Source organism: Herpailurus yagouaroundi, unplaced genomic scaffold (genome assembly GCF_014898765.1).
Source record: "Herpailurus yagouaroundi ecotype Mexico unplaced genomic scaffold, PumYag 159, whole genome shotgun sequence".
In the NCBI taxonomy this organism is placed as follows: domain Eukaryota; kingdom Metazoa; phylum Chordata; class Mammalia; order Carnivora; family Felidae; genus Herpailurus; species Herpailurus yagouaroundi.
In genome coordinates this window covers 169,167-183,583 of record NW_024412400.1, presented here as the reverse complement: position 1 = coordinate 183,583, position 14,417 = coordinate 169,167, and the positions used below count along the sequence as shown (strand labels likewise).

The window sequence follows — 14,417 nt, the reverse complement described above, 5'->3', positions numbered from 1 at the left end:
CACACACACACACACACACACACACACACACACACACACACACACACGTGTAAGCGGATGCAAGTTCTCCGAAATCCCTTCATCAAATTATGACTAAAACCACTCACTGACATTTCCTTGCAAATAATGTACTAATACTAATGCGTTTTCACTTCTGCACTACATACAGCTCGAAACAGGGTGGTGTTCTTTCCTGGCCACCACTTGTAACTTAGAAGGGGACCGACCATTCTCTGACTTCTTAGGCCTATGCAAGCCAGAGACAGTACGGTGGTTTTAAGAGCTGTACCTTATCTTTAAAAAAACCTTTTTGTTAAAAATAAAATCTTTAAAAACGTATATTGAAAAAATTAAAACTCCCTTTTATATGCTACACTTTCATTTTGAAAAGAGGCAGTCACCCTAATACACAAGATTCTGCTATTTTCCTGCACAAGCGTCACTTTGTGAGCATTACAGCTTTGTGTAGTGTGTACTAACTACGGAAAATAAACTGCAACGAAAACGTTTCCTTTTAATTATCCTCACAGAAATATGTCTCGGTGGCGTCCTAACTAACGCTAGCACCAATTTTGACCGCTATGTGAACAAATGCATTCCGCCTGTTGAAGGTATCATCATTTTCAAAACGCAAGGGTATGAATGTACTTAATGCCGCTCAATTTTGCCACACTTGAAAATGGTTAAAGTGGTCGATTTTATTGTACCCTATGGTAAGTATTATGTAAATTTTAGCACAATACTTGTGCATCCCAATAATACTAAGTTTTTAAAGGCCACAGTACGATCCCATTTCGAAAGGCACACGCACCCGTGTATGAATGTGCATAATTGTGAGCAAATTTTAAAATGTCAGGAAGCATCCAGACGAAACTATTTGCGGACAGCGGTTATTCTCACTTTTCTGGCTCCCACCCGCGTCATCTAATTGTCCCTAATGAGTACGCTTTGTTTGCATAATTGGGAGAAAGGATAAAGCACAGAAGCCATTACTCCCAACTCTCTGCCCGGGGCTGCAAAGCGCTTCCAGCTACACTCCTCACCGCAGCGGGGACCGGATCCCCGCCCGGCCAGACCGCCCGCCCCGGGCGCCGCCTCCAGGCCGGGCCTCAGCCAGCACCCCCGACCCCTGACTCTCACCCCGGGAGGGGCCGAGCGTCCCCGCCGCCCTCCCGAGCCGCGCACCCTCACTGCCGGTCGCCCCCCCCCCGCCTCCGCCGCCCCCGCGCCCCGCCCGGCAGCTCACCTCCCCAGGTCCCCGACAGCCAGTCCTCCAGCCACACCACCCGCCCAGAACCCGTGGCCCAGAGACCAGCTCTCCGTCTGCCCAGGTCGCGCACGCGCGCCGCCGCCCCGCGTCTCGGTGGCCGCTCTAGGAAGCTGGGAGGGCCAACGTCTCGCCTTCTCCCTGGCGCCAGCGCGGTGCTCAGCTGCCTGTGAGTCGCCTGACCTGTCCTCAGCAACCCTGTCTTCCCCTGTGAGCGCCTGCCCTCCACTCTCTTTATCAGATATGCCATTGGCAAATGTCTTCTCCCATTTCTGCAGTCTGCCTTTTAGTTTTGCTGATTGTTTGCTTCATTGTGCAGAAGCTTTTTATCTTGATGAGGTCCCAATAGTTCATGTTTGCTTTTGTTTCCCTTGCCTCTGGAGATGTCAAGTAAGCCGTTTCTATGGTTGGGGTCAAAGAGGTTGCTGCTTGTGTGTTTGGTCTTTTCACTGCAGCCCTCTATCCTATCTCTTTAGTTCCATCTGCATTTATAGGAAGAATATGGGTGGCATGGCTCTGAGCTTGGATCCCAGCGGCAGGCGGAAGGAAGTTGTGGACATGGTTGTAAGGAGGGTTATAAAGACTGAAGTGCAAGTTTCCAAAGAAAACTAAAGACCTTGTCTGAGAGAGGGCATTACCAGTGAAATAGGGATGATCCGAAATATGAAGGTTAAGTGTGTTCTCAAAGATCAACAACAGCAAGCAAAGATGAGGTCACATCTTACACCAGAAAGTCAGAACTGACTGGTTCCTGGACTATAACCTGAAGAGACTTTGTGGCATTATAGCTTGAGAAGCAGACACAAAACAGTATAAAGTTTAATCTGTACATATGGTTATGAAGCTGGGCATCTGGTTCCTGGACCTGCTTTGAAAGCATAAGCAGAACTATAGTTATATCATTGCATTATTAATTTAGCTCCATGTTTCGTTGGTTCTCCACCTAATTACCTCTTAACCTCCTGCACAGTCATTAACTTTGCCTTTTTCACTTCTACTCCTTGTTTACCTACTGATTTATTCTGACATACCTGACATACCAGGTCACATATGTCACCTTATTGTTCAGAAGAACACATACCTCCAGATTATTTCAAGGCATCCCTGCTCAAGGCTTCAAGGAACCCCTCACCGTCCTCTCATGTATTCACCTCCTTCCCCAAACATATGTAAGCTATCCCTAGTCTCAACAGGGTGAGGCAGCTTTGGGAATGATCCTCTGCCTTCTCATTGGGTTGCCCTTCTGATAATAGTTTTCTTTGCTTCAAAACTGTTGTCTCAGACATTGTCTTACTAGGTATTGATTGGGTGCACAGCAAAATTTGAGTTCAGTAACAGTTATAGCAATTATGGTTTTTACCATTTTTATCTTACCTTTTTCTTAAGAATCCATATACCAATTGGTAAATAGCTACCCTGCCCCTCCCTCACCCAACTGCGGTCCTCCTGAATCATTTACATGATCCAACAACTAAAGGGTTAATGCCATCAAGGGTCCTTCAGACTTACTTTCATCCACTCAGGCTGGTACAAATTGTTAATATTCTAAATATCACCCCTGTTGCGACCGGCGCAACAAACACCAAGATCAGGGTCCTGAGGGTAGGGGAATGTAAGAAAAAAAAAAGAGAAGAGAAGCCAGTTTGGGAACAGGGGGGTCCCCTGGGCTGATGGCCCAAGTGACAGCTTTATTGTTGCTGTACACAATCTTTTATTTCAAGACTCTTATGGATCAGGTCATTCTAAGAATAAACAGGTTTCACATGATCGCTGCCAGCCAAAACATTTAGTTCTGTGTACCTTGTGAACTTTCTAAATGGGTCACAACAAGACCTTGTTGATAGATTGCTAGCAAAACACAGTTCCCATGTTTGTTTCCATTTGACCCGGGGTAGAAAAAGGGGGGTAACATTACTGCAAACACCCACAGACCACAGGCTTCAGGAATTAGATTTCTCAGCCTTGACAAGGCTTTCGTATGCCTTTGTAAGTGGGGGAATGGGAGGGGGAACCACCGGGTTGGCTGAGTCAACAGGGAGCCATTGCTCGACCTGGTCTCAGCCTAGCACCGGGTCCAGCCTCTCACACACCCCTGAGGGGAATAGAGACCTAAGTAGCCCTTTCAGTTCTGTCTGTGGACTGGGAGTCATTGAAGGGGCCAAACATCCCTCCATCCCTGCAACTGGTAGAATGAGACCAGGTAGAAGTGACCTCCTTCAGCTCCTCTCCCCATCCCCTAATTAATCCTTTCATCTAGATCATGTGTATGATTCAATGTTGGCATGATTATCGAGCAATGAAAGATGAGGTGGATTCACAAGGTATGGCCAGCTGGTTTCAGAGTGCCATGGTGTTAAGGACCTCTTCCATTCTTAACAATGTTCTCTGCACGGGTGGGAGATGTAGCAGTGCATGCTAGGATAGCTGGATGTGTTTCATGCTCATGGGCTCCTACATGACCCGGTTCTGGTTATCTTACTTTCTGGACCAGCAGAAGGTATAGATTCTCTCATGTGGCCTGGCTGCCAGGGTGTTTGCAGGGCTAAGAGTATATAGAGCAGGATTGTGTAGTAGCCATAATCGTTCTGTTGAGCATGTTGGAATATAAGAAGTTGGATGCAAACTTGCACGAGGCAAGATGAGAAGACCAGAGGACTTATTAGGAAGATGTTCTCAAATATACAGTTGATACTTCATACACAAGAGTGTACAATGTGGTCATTGATCAGTGGAAAGTGGGCAGAGAATGGGTAAATACATAGTCAAAAGGCCTCAACTCTTTTTTTCCCAAATCGGGAGATAGACTGCAGACAGTAGTCAGAAATCAACTGGCTGGGGAGGTAAGTCATAGAGGCAGAACATCTCCATGATGAACAGGTGGGCCATAACTGATGGGGACAGGGGACTCATATGAAGAGTCAATGCTACCTGCTGTCACCATATGAGGGACATAGGTCAGTGATGAGGTCTGGGATAACCCATCTGAGGTTGGTTTGGGTTCTGGAAGAAGTGTTATAATCCCTAAGGGCTTTCAGACTTAGCCATGGCCAAGATGCACATTTCATGAGTGGAAGAACATAGGTGTGGGGTGCCTGGGTGGTGCAGTTGGTTAAGCACCCAACTCTGGATCTCAGCTCAGGTCATGATCTCATAGTTTGTGAGTTCAAGCCCTGCATTGAGCTCTGAGCTGATGGCACAGAGCTTGCTTAGGATTCTGTCTCCCTCTCTCTCTGCCCCTCCCCTGCTTGTGCACATTCTCTCTCTCTCTCTTTCTTTCTCTCTCTCTCTCTCAAAACAAATAAATAAAATAAATATATGGGTGTAATTCCTGACATGAGGAGTAGTGGGTGCTAAAGGCTGACATCAAGATCTTCAAAAGAGGCAAGGGTGGAATGGTGGTATGGATGGAGCAATGGGGCTGCTGCTGTCTTTACAGCCCATGGAGGAACAACACAGTGTTGTGTTTCTCAAGTATGTCCACAACTTTTTGCTACTCCTCCCTTCAAGAGGTAGAACTTAATTCCCCTCCCCTGGAGTGTGGGCTGGATTTAGTGACTGTAGTTTTCCTGCCCTACAGGGCCAGTGATGATGGGAAGAGATATCCAGCTGAGGGAGCAGCATGCAAAGGCCCTAAGGTGGCCATGAGTTTGGTATGTCTGCACACTGAAAGATGGCCGACATGGTAGGAAACTGCCAGAGAAAAACAAATCTAGACTTCGTAAGGAGAGACTCTTATTCAAAAGAACTCAGAAGGGGGACTATTGCAACCGGGAGAATGTGACCATAAGGCCCACAAATGTCTCAAAGTCAAACAGAAAACAGGCAAGTATCTTCTTGTGGTCAGCCGATTCCCAGGAGAAGCTGAAAAGGGGACATGTTCCACATTTTTGTGCTTGCTCTACTTTGGGGGCAAGCAGAGTTCAGGGAAGGTGTATAGGGAAGAGAGAAGCCTGACTAAAATTTGGCTAACAAGCATTTTGTTCCAGTTGATCACTAGGACAAGCAGTACAGCTAATGGGGTACAGAATGGACATTTAGACAGGCTGTGTCTGGTTTTGTTGTAGATGAAAAAGGAGGGCACCTGCAAATCTTATCTAAACCATATGGGGAAGTGTGGTTCTTTGCAGTACGCTGTTTTCTTGAACACAAAAGAGTAAGGGGATTTCTTAACCATCACTGTTTACTAGGATCACAGGTCTCAAGCAAAATTCAACATAGCCACAAAAGAAAATAACCATGGCTTCACAGAAGCTATTACAAATCCAGGCGCTGTTCATGAATGACACCTTTACAGATTACCTTTCTTGGGCAGGAGAACAGAAGAGTTAGAAAAACACAATTTGGTTATAGAAATGCCTTGCATTTTCATACCAATAGCTACTTTTTTTTCATATTTGTTAAAGATATGTTTAAAGGAAGATTAAAATGGTACAAATTTAACTTGTACTTTGAAATTACACTTGATCAGTCTCTGCTTAACTCAGTACTGGTTTTCTTTTCTTGCTTTCTGAAAAACCTCGGGCTTACTACATTGGTGTCACTTGCCCACAGCTTCCAGTAGCTGCCTATTTCTGCCTGTTTCAGCTGCAGAGTCCTGTCCTCTTACTATCCATTTGCAGGTTATTGCAGATGCAGGCAATTATGTTGCATTTCCTGTTCTCAAAGAAATGGTGGACAGAAAAACTTCCCAAGGAGGCAAAATAGGTAAAGTTAATCAAATAGAGGTTGAAGGCTTTAATTAGCTGATGGGCTTCTGGGAGCAACTCAAAAGTAGGTAACTCCCTAAGCCAAAGAAATATTGGAGTTTTTATAGACAAGGAGAAGAAGCTGTACATGTGTGTTCCTGGCTACAGTTTTCTCTGTAACTGCTATAAAACTTGTGGATGGAATAGTAGCATGTATTTGGCTTTTCATGTTCTTTCTCAGGATCTTTGGTGCAATCTCATTTTGGCAACTGTCAGAACAGTTATTTTGGAGAGCTTTCTTTGTAAGTCTTGTAGCTTATCTGTTAATGTTTTTAGGTTCAGGGGAGGAGAGGATGGAAAAGAAAAATGAGAGAAAAAAGAGAGAGAGAAAAAAGAAAGCAGGCAAAGATCTGAAGCAAGAAAAACTGAGTCTGTTCTTGTTCTTCTACAAAACAGATATTCTCGAGAGGCATGTTGGGCCATTTGGCCCCTGTCACTGCTGAATGCCAGCCACCTGCAGTGCCCAGCTCCAGGCTCTACTCTGTTCCAATGTGGGGACATACAAGTGGGGGGTTGGGGGTGGGGGGCCACGCGGGGAACCATCCCCTAGTGGCATTATATTGGTGGCATGGACACCCACACCATTAGGGCTCCATGGTATAAATGTAAAATAGGGTTCAGAAATAGGGGAATGGGGCACAAACACACAGGGGAATGGAGCTTACACAAATGTCCTGTGGAGCTTACACAAATATTCCTATCATTCCCCACAGAGCAGGGCTTAAGCAGAGAAATACCATGATTTCACCTGTCATGGGAAAGGTTCCCAGAGAGGTACCCTGCCACCACAATGTGCTATGTATGAATAGAGACCAGGGAGATGACTATGTGAATGGGAGCATCCTAGGAGAGTACGGCTTTTGTTAGAAACAGAGCCTTACATCCCAAGGCTAGTGTCAGCCTGTTCTTTGCTAAGTTGATTCAGACCTGCTGAACCATTTCTCTATGAGGAGAGGAAATAAGCCCCCTGAGCCAAGTGGATTTCTCTCTCCATATGGATTTGTGGAAGAATTACCACTGACATGTCAAAAGGAATGAGGGGTTGATAAAGGGCTGGCAATTCAGGTCCAGGTCTCACTGAAGAGAAAATGGATATAAGGGTAATGAAGGGGATGGGGGGTAGCATAAAAGAGTTTCTTTATGGTAATGGAAGTTTTATATACTGATCATGGTGGTATTTACATGAATTGATACATTTAATAACGTTTCATACTATACACTGTGGGACCCAGAAAAGAGGAATAACTGAAATACAACAAAAGCATTTGTTTGATATCTCAGAATTGAAATTCAGGGAGCACTGATTTGGGTAGCAACCCAAACTGTGTCCCACTGAGGAGTAAAAGCCAGGCTCATGTATCAGCAAATTGCAGAGGTATCAGGAAACTTACACAAGTTGTTTTCCAAAGACTGTGATTGGAAGGTACAATTACATTTGACCATCCATTGGTTTTCTGAGTACAGTGTGACAGTGACTAGGAAAAAATTTTTTTTGCAGAGTGTCCAATTTTTATCCAGAATGTGAGTGTAGCAGTCCTCTGTTTAGTCATATGGTTTTGTCCAGTTCAATATCCTGTTTCAAAAACAGAAAGAAGTTTTAGCCCAAATATAGTCTCTCACACTCAGAGGTTTTACACAGGCTCACAACACCTGATATTAGTTTCTTGTGGCTGGTATAACAATGTATAACAATGGCTTAAAACAGAAATTTATTCTTGGGGCACCTGGGTGGCTCAGTCGGCAAAGCACCGACTTCAGCTCAGGTCATGAACTCACAGCTGGTGGGTTTGAGCCCCACATTGGGCTCTGTGCTGACAGCTCAGAGCCTGGAGCCTGCTTCAGATTCTGTGTCTCCCTCTCTCTCTGCCCCCGCCTCCTCTGCTCACACTCTGCTCACACTCCATCTCTCTCAAAAATAAATAAACATTAGAAAGAAAGAAAGAAAGAAAGAAAGAAAGAAAGAAAGAAAGAAAGAGAGGGAGGGAGGGAGGGGGGGGGGGGGGGGAGGGAGGGAGGAAGAAAGAAAATTTATTCTCTTACATGTAACTTCCAGACACTAGAAGTCCAAAATCAGTTTCACTGGACCGAAATTGAGGTGTTAGCAAGGGCTGTACTCTCTTAGAGGCTCTGAGGCAGACTGTTCCTTGCTTCTCCCAGTTTCTGGTAACAGTCATTATTGGTTTGGTGGTTTGTACCACTGGCTTTGTGGCTGCACCACTCCAATGTGCCTCTGTGTTGACATTACCTTCTCCTCTTCAATCTGTGTCAATCTTCTGTTGTCTTTCTCTTAAAATGATATATGTGATTCTATTTGGGGCCCATGTGAATAAACCAGGATAATCTCCCTATCTCAAAAATCCTCAATGTAATGGCATCTGCAAAATACTTGTTGCCACATAAGGTAATATTCACAGGTTCCAGAGATTAGAATGTAGATATCTTTAGGGGAGCCATTATTCAGGTTACACCCAAAACCCTCCCATAAAAAGATCGCATGTAAAATCTGGTGAAATCCAAATGAGATTTTTGCTTAGTTGATGGTGTTGTATCAGTGTCAATTTTCAGGTTTTGACAATGAATTCCAACTATACAGGGTGTTATCACTGGGGGAAGCTGGCTGAAAGGTCTATGAGAACTCTCCATACTATTCGTATAACTTCTTATGAATGTTAAATTCTTTCAAAATGGGAAGCTATTCTTAAGTGGTATCTGTTGACATAGGAGAATGAAAATTACTGTAATTGTCCTCCAATCTATTTACTTTTATAAATAAACTTCTGAAGGTACTAGACTACTAAGATTGGTCAGTGAAATGTTGAAATCTGATGAAAACAGAGAACTGAGGATTGGAAACATTGTGGGTGAAAGATAAACAGAAATAGTTCTTTTAACCATATCAATTTTATTCTATAAGGATTTCTTTCACATGCCCATTATAAATAGTCAGAGACAAACAGACACCCTGCTCTGAAAGTGTTTGTTTGCAAAATGACTATTTGTGTACAAAGTTACAAGAATGTCAAAAATGGCAAACTGACAGCACAGATGCTGCCCCCTGCCCATCCTATGAATGAGGCTGATCGTGGCAATTCATCACATGTTCTTTGTTCTCACTTGGTACAGGGCTTCAGCTGCTCCTGCATCTCTTGTAACATACTCTTTGCCATATTTTCCTCAAATATTTTTCATATTTAACTTGGTTAGGTAAAAACATTTTTGCTGGCTGATTTCACTTTTGATGGATTTGGCACATGGTAAAGTAAGATATTGGCTTTCCATATATACTCCCACAGGCCTCTGAAAAATAGGAGTCCAAACTCTCTCCTGAAGCCTCCCACACACTTTTTCTTGCTTGCTGGACAATTTACTTGGATGTCCCTCAGCACCATAAAGTCAACGTCTAAATTTCATCTTCTTTTCCTATAAAACTAATCCTCTTTCCTCATGCCACAGTTCCAACGTTGGCATCCTCACAACTACCTCTCACAACTGTGATTCCCCCCCTCCTTCCCACAGATTATTCCTTGAGAATGCCTCTTATATCCTCCCTTTACTTCACGCCACTCCAGTCCAGGCAGTAATTGTCTCATATCTACTCCACTGCACTAGCTTCCTACTAAGCTTCCCTGTTTTTGATTTTCTTACCAACTTTTACTATATCAAGGAGCAGAAAGGAGGAATGTAGCAGAAAGCATGGGGTATAACAGACGCTAATGTGGTGGCACAAAGTCCAAAGGAATCAGCTGATCTTAATGTATGTAAGTACATTAGAAGATATTCTAGGTTGGCTTACTCATCTTTTCCAACCCCTTTTCTCCTTGACTTCTTTTATTTTAAAGCTGTAGTTATACAATATGGTAGCCACTAGGCATACCTAGCCACTAGGTAATTTAAATAAAATAAAATTCAATTCATTTCTTCAGTCATACTAGCTAGCTACATTTCAAGTGTTCAGTTACCACATATGGCTGGTGGCTATCATATTATCAGAACAAATATAGAATCTTCCATCATCAAAGAACCTTTTATTGGATAGAGCTACTGCTCTAGAGGCAAGAAACTGAGAGCAATCAGTCTCCTCACTTCTCTTAGAATTAAGGGTGACCATATGCATAGTTCTAAGATATAAGAGAAAGTTCTGGTGAAGTTGTCTCTTATAACATAGCTTTTTGAAAGCCTTCTGGGCCCACAATATATGCTCAACTAATCTTAAACAAAGCAGGACAAATATCCAATGGAAAAAAGATAGTCTCTTCAACAAATGGTGTTGGGAAAACTGGATGGTGACATGCAGATGAATCAAACTGGACCATTTTCTTACACCATACACAAAAATAAATTCAAAACGGATGAAAGCCCTAAATGTGAGGCAGGAAAACATCAAAACCCTAGAGGAGAAAACAGGCAACAACTTCTTTGACCTTAGCTGGAGCAACTTCTTACTAGGCATGTCACCAAAGGCAAGGGAAACAAAAGCAAACATGAACTATTGGGACTTCACAAGATAAAAATCTTCTGTGCTGTGAAGTAAACAATCAACAAAACTAAGAGACAGCCTACAGAATGGGAGAAGATTTTTGCAAATGACATATCTGATAAAGGGTTAGTACCCAAAATCTACAAAGAACTTATTCAACACTCAAAAAACAAACAACCCTCATAAGAAATGGGCAGAGGACCCTCAACAAATACAAAAAGATCAAGATCATACCATGCATATTTCCAGACCATAATGCTATGAAACTGGAAATCAACCACAAGAAAAAATTTGGAAAGATAACAAATACTTGGAGACTAAAGAACATCCTACTAAAAAATGAATGGGCTAACCAAGAAGTTAAAGAGAAAATTAAAAAGTACATGGAAGCCAATGAAAATAATAACACCACAGCCCAAAACCTCTGGGATGCAGCAGAGGTGGTCATAAAAGGGAAATATATAGCATTCCAGGCCTTCCTAAAGAAGGAAGAAAGGTCTCAGATACACAACCTAACCTTACACCTAAAGACTCAAAAAGAGCAATAAATAAAACCCCAAACCAGCAGAAGATAAGAAATAATAAATATTAGAGCAGAAATCAATGCTATTGGAACCAAAAAAACACAGTGGAACAGATCAATGAAACCAGAAGCTGGTTCTTTGAAAGAATTAACAAAATTGATAAACCACTAGCCACTTTGATAAAAAAAAAAAAAAGGAAAGGACACAAATAAATAAAATCAAGAATGAAAGAGGAGATATCACAACACAGCAGAAATAAAAACATAACTAGAGAATATTATGAGCAATTATATGCCAGTAAAATGGGCAATCTGGAAGAAATGGATGAATTCCTAGAAACATATAAACTACCAAAACTGAAACAGGAAGAAATAGAAAATTTGAACAGACCCATAACCAGTGAAGAAATCTAATTAGTAATCAAAAATCTCCCAAAAAACAAGAGTCCAGGGCCAGATGGCTTTCAGGGGGAATTCTACCAAACACTTAAGGAAGTGGTAACACTTATTCTCTTGAAGCTGTTCCAAAAAAATAGAAACAAAAGGAAAACTTCCAAATTTTTTCTATGAAGCCAGCATTACCTTGATTCTAAAACCAAAGACTCCACTTAAAAGGAGAATTATAGACCAATTTCCCTGATGAACATGGATACAAAAATCCTCAACAAGATTAATATCTTAAAAAATATCATTAAAAAAATTATTCACCACGACCAAGGGGGATTTTTACCTGGGATGCAGGGCTGGTTCTATATCCACAAAACAATCAATGTGATTCATCACATCAATAAAAGAAAGGACAAGAACCACATGATCCTCTCAATAGATGCAGAGAAAGCATTTGACAAAATACAGCATCCTTTCTTGATAAAAACCCTAAAGAAAGTAGGGATAGAAGGAGCATACCTCGAGATAATAAAAGCCATATATGAAAGACCCAACACTAATATCATCCTCAATGGGGAAAAACTGAGCTTTTGCCCTAAGGTCAGGAACACAACGGGGATGTCCACTCTCACCACTGTTATTCAACAGTATTGGAAGCCTTAGCCTCAGCAATCAAACAACACAAAGAAATAAAAGGCATCCAAATCAGCCAGGAGGAGGTCAAACTTTCACCCTTCACAGATGACATGACAACTGTATATGGAAACCCCAAAAGATTCCACCAAAAACCTGCTAGAGCTGATCCATGAACTCAGCAAAGTCGCAGGATATAAAATCAATGCACAGAAATCGGTTGCATTCCTATACACCAACAATGAAGCAACAGAAAGAGAAATCAAGAAATTGATCCCATTTACAATTGCACCAAAAATCATAAAATACCTAGGAATAAATCTAACCAAAGAGGTGAAAAATCTATACACTGAAAACTATAGAAACCTTATGAAAGAAATTGAAGAAGACACACAAAAAAGGAAAAATATTCTATGCTCCTAGATAGTAAGAACAAATATTGTGAAAATGTCAATACTACCCAAAGCAATCTACATATTCAATGCAATCCCTATCAAAGTAACACCAGCATTCTTCACAGAGCTAGAACCAACTATCCTAAAATTTGTATGGAGCCACAAAAGACCCCTAATAGCCAAAGCAAACTTGAAAAAGAAAACCAAAGCAGGAGGCATCACAATCCCAAACTTCAAGCTGTATTACAAAGCTGTGATCATCAAGACAGTATGGTACTGGCACAAGAACAGACACCCAGATCAATGGAACAGAATAGAGAACCCAGAAATGGGCCCAGAAACGTATGGCCAACTAATCTTTGACAAAGCAGGAAAAAATATCCAATGGAATGAAGATAGTCTCTTCAGCAAGTGGTGCTGGGAAAACTGGACAGCGACATGCAGAAAAATGAACCTGGACCACTTTCTTACATCATACAGAAAAATAAACTCAAAATAGATGAAAGACCTCAATGTAAGACAGGAATCCATCAAAATCCTCGAGGAGAAACAGGCAAAAACCTCTTTGACCTCAGCTGCAGCAACTTCTAACTGAACACGTCTCCAGAGGCAAAGGAAACAAAAGCAAAAATGAAGTATTGGGACTTCATCAAGATAAAAACTTTCTGCACAGTGAAGGAAACAATCAGCAAAACTCAAAGGCAACCGATGGAATGGGAGAAGATATTTGCAAATGACATATCAGATAAAGGGTTAGTACACAAAATCTAGAAAGAACTTACCAAACTCAACACCCAAAAAACAAATAATCCAGTGTAGAATTGGGCAAAAGACATGAATAGACACTTCTCCAAACAAGACATCCAGTAGGTGAACAGACACATGAAAAAATGCTCAAAATCACTCATCATCAGGAAAATATAAATCAAAACCACAATGAGATAACCACCTCACACCAGTCAGAGTGTGAACTTAACAACTCAGGCAACAACAGATGGTGAGGATGCAGAGAAAGAGGATCTCTTTTGCACTGCTGGTGGGAATGCAAACTGGTACAGCTACTCTGGAAAACAATATGGAGGTTCCTAAAAAAAATTAAAAATAGAACTACCCTACAACTCAGCAATTGCACTACTAGGTATTTATCCAAGGGATATAGGTGTGCTGTTTCAAAGGGGCACATGCACCTCAATGTTTATAGCAGCGCTATCGACAATAGCCAAAGTATGTAAAGAGCGCAAGTGTCCACTGACAGATGAATGGATAAAGAAGATGTGGTATATATATAGAATGGAGTATTACTCAGCAATCAAAAGGAATGAAAACTTGCCATTTGCAACTACCTGGATGGAACTAGAGGGTGTTATGTTAAGTGAAATTAGTCAGAGAAAGACAAATATCATAGGACTTCACTCATATGTGGAATTTAAGATACAAAACAGATGAACATAAGGGAAGGGAAGCAAAAATAATATAAAAAAAAGGAGGGGGAGAAAACATAAGAGACTCTTAAATACAGAGAACAAACTAAGGGTTACTGCAGGGGTTGTGGGTGGGGGGATGGGCTAAATGGGTAAGGGGCATTAAGGAAGACAGTTGTTGGGATAAGAATTGTTTGTTATACATAGGGGATGAATCATTGGAATCTACTCCTAAAATCATTATTGCACTATATGCTAAGTAACTTGGATGTAAATTAAAAAATATATTATAAATAAATAAATATTAAGATATATTTGGGCTACTGGGAACATAAACTCAGACAAAAGGGAAAATTTTGATCCAACATGTCTTTCTATTCTCAAAGGAAAAAAAAAAGTGCTCTTATTGTGGTGAGCCCTGAGCAACGTATAGAAATGTTGAATCTTATATTGCATACCTGAAACTAATATAGCACTGTATGTTAATTATACTTTAATTTAAATAAAACTCAAAAATATTTTTAAAAATATTTTTTTAAAAAAAGAACAGGATCAAGAGACATTATATT

At 41.5% G+C, this 14,417-nt stretch overlaps 1 protein-coding gene across 1 annotated transcript in view; it reads right to left on the bottom strand.

Annotated features, from left to right (window-relative positions):
• The window catches only part of LOC121033402 (zinc finger protein with KRAB and SCAN domains 7), a 7,872-nt gene extending 6,550 nt beyond the window's left edge, over positions 1 to 1,322 (bottom strand). Inside the window, exon 1 of the mRNA XM_040479583.1 lies at positions 1,247 to 1,322. The gene's annotated coding sequence lies outside the window, so the exon portion shown is untranslated. The remainder of the gene's footprint in view (positions 1 to 1,246) is intronic.
• Positions 1,323 to 14,417: the final 13,095 nt, after the last annotated feature.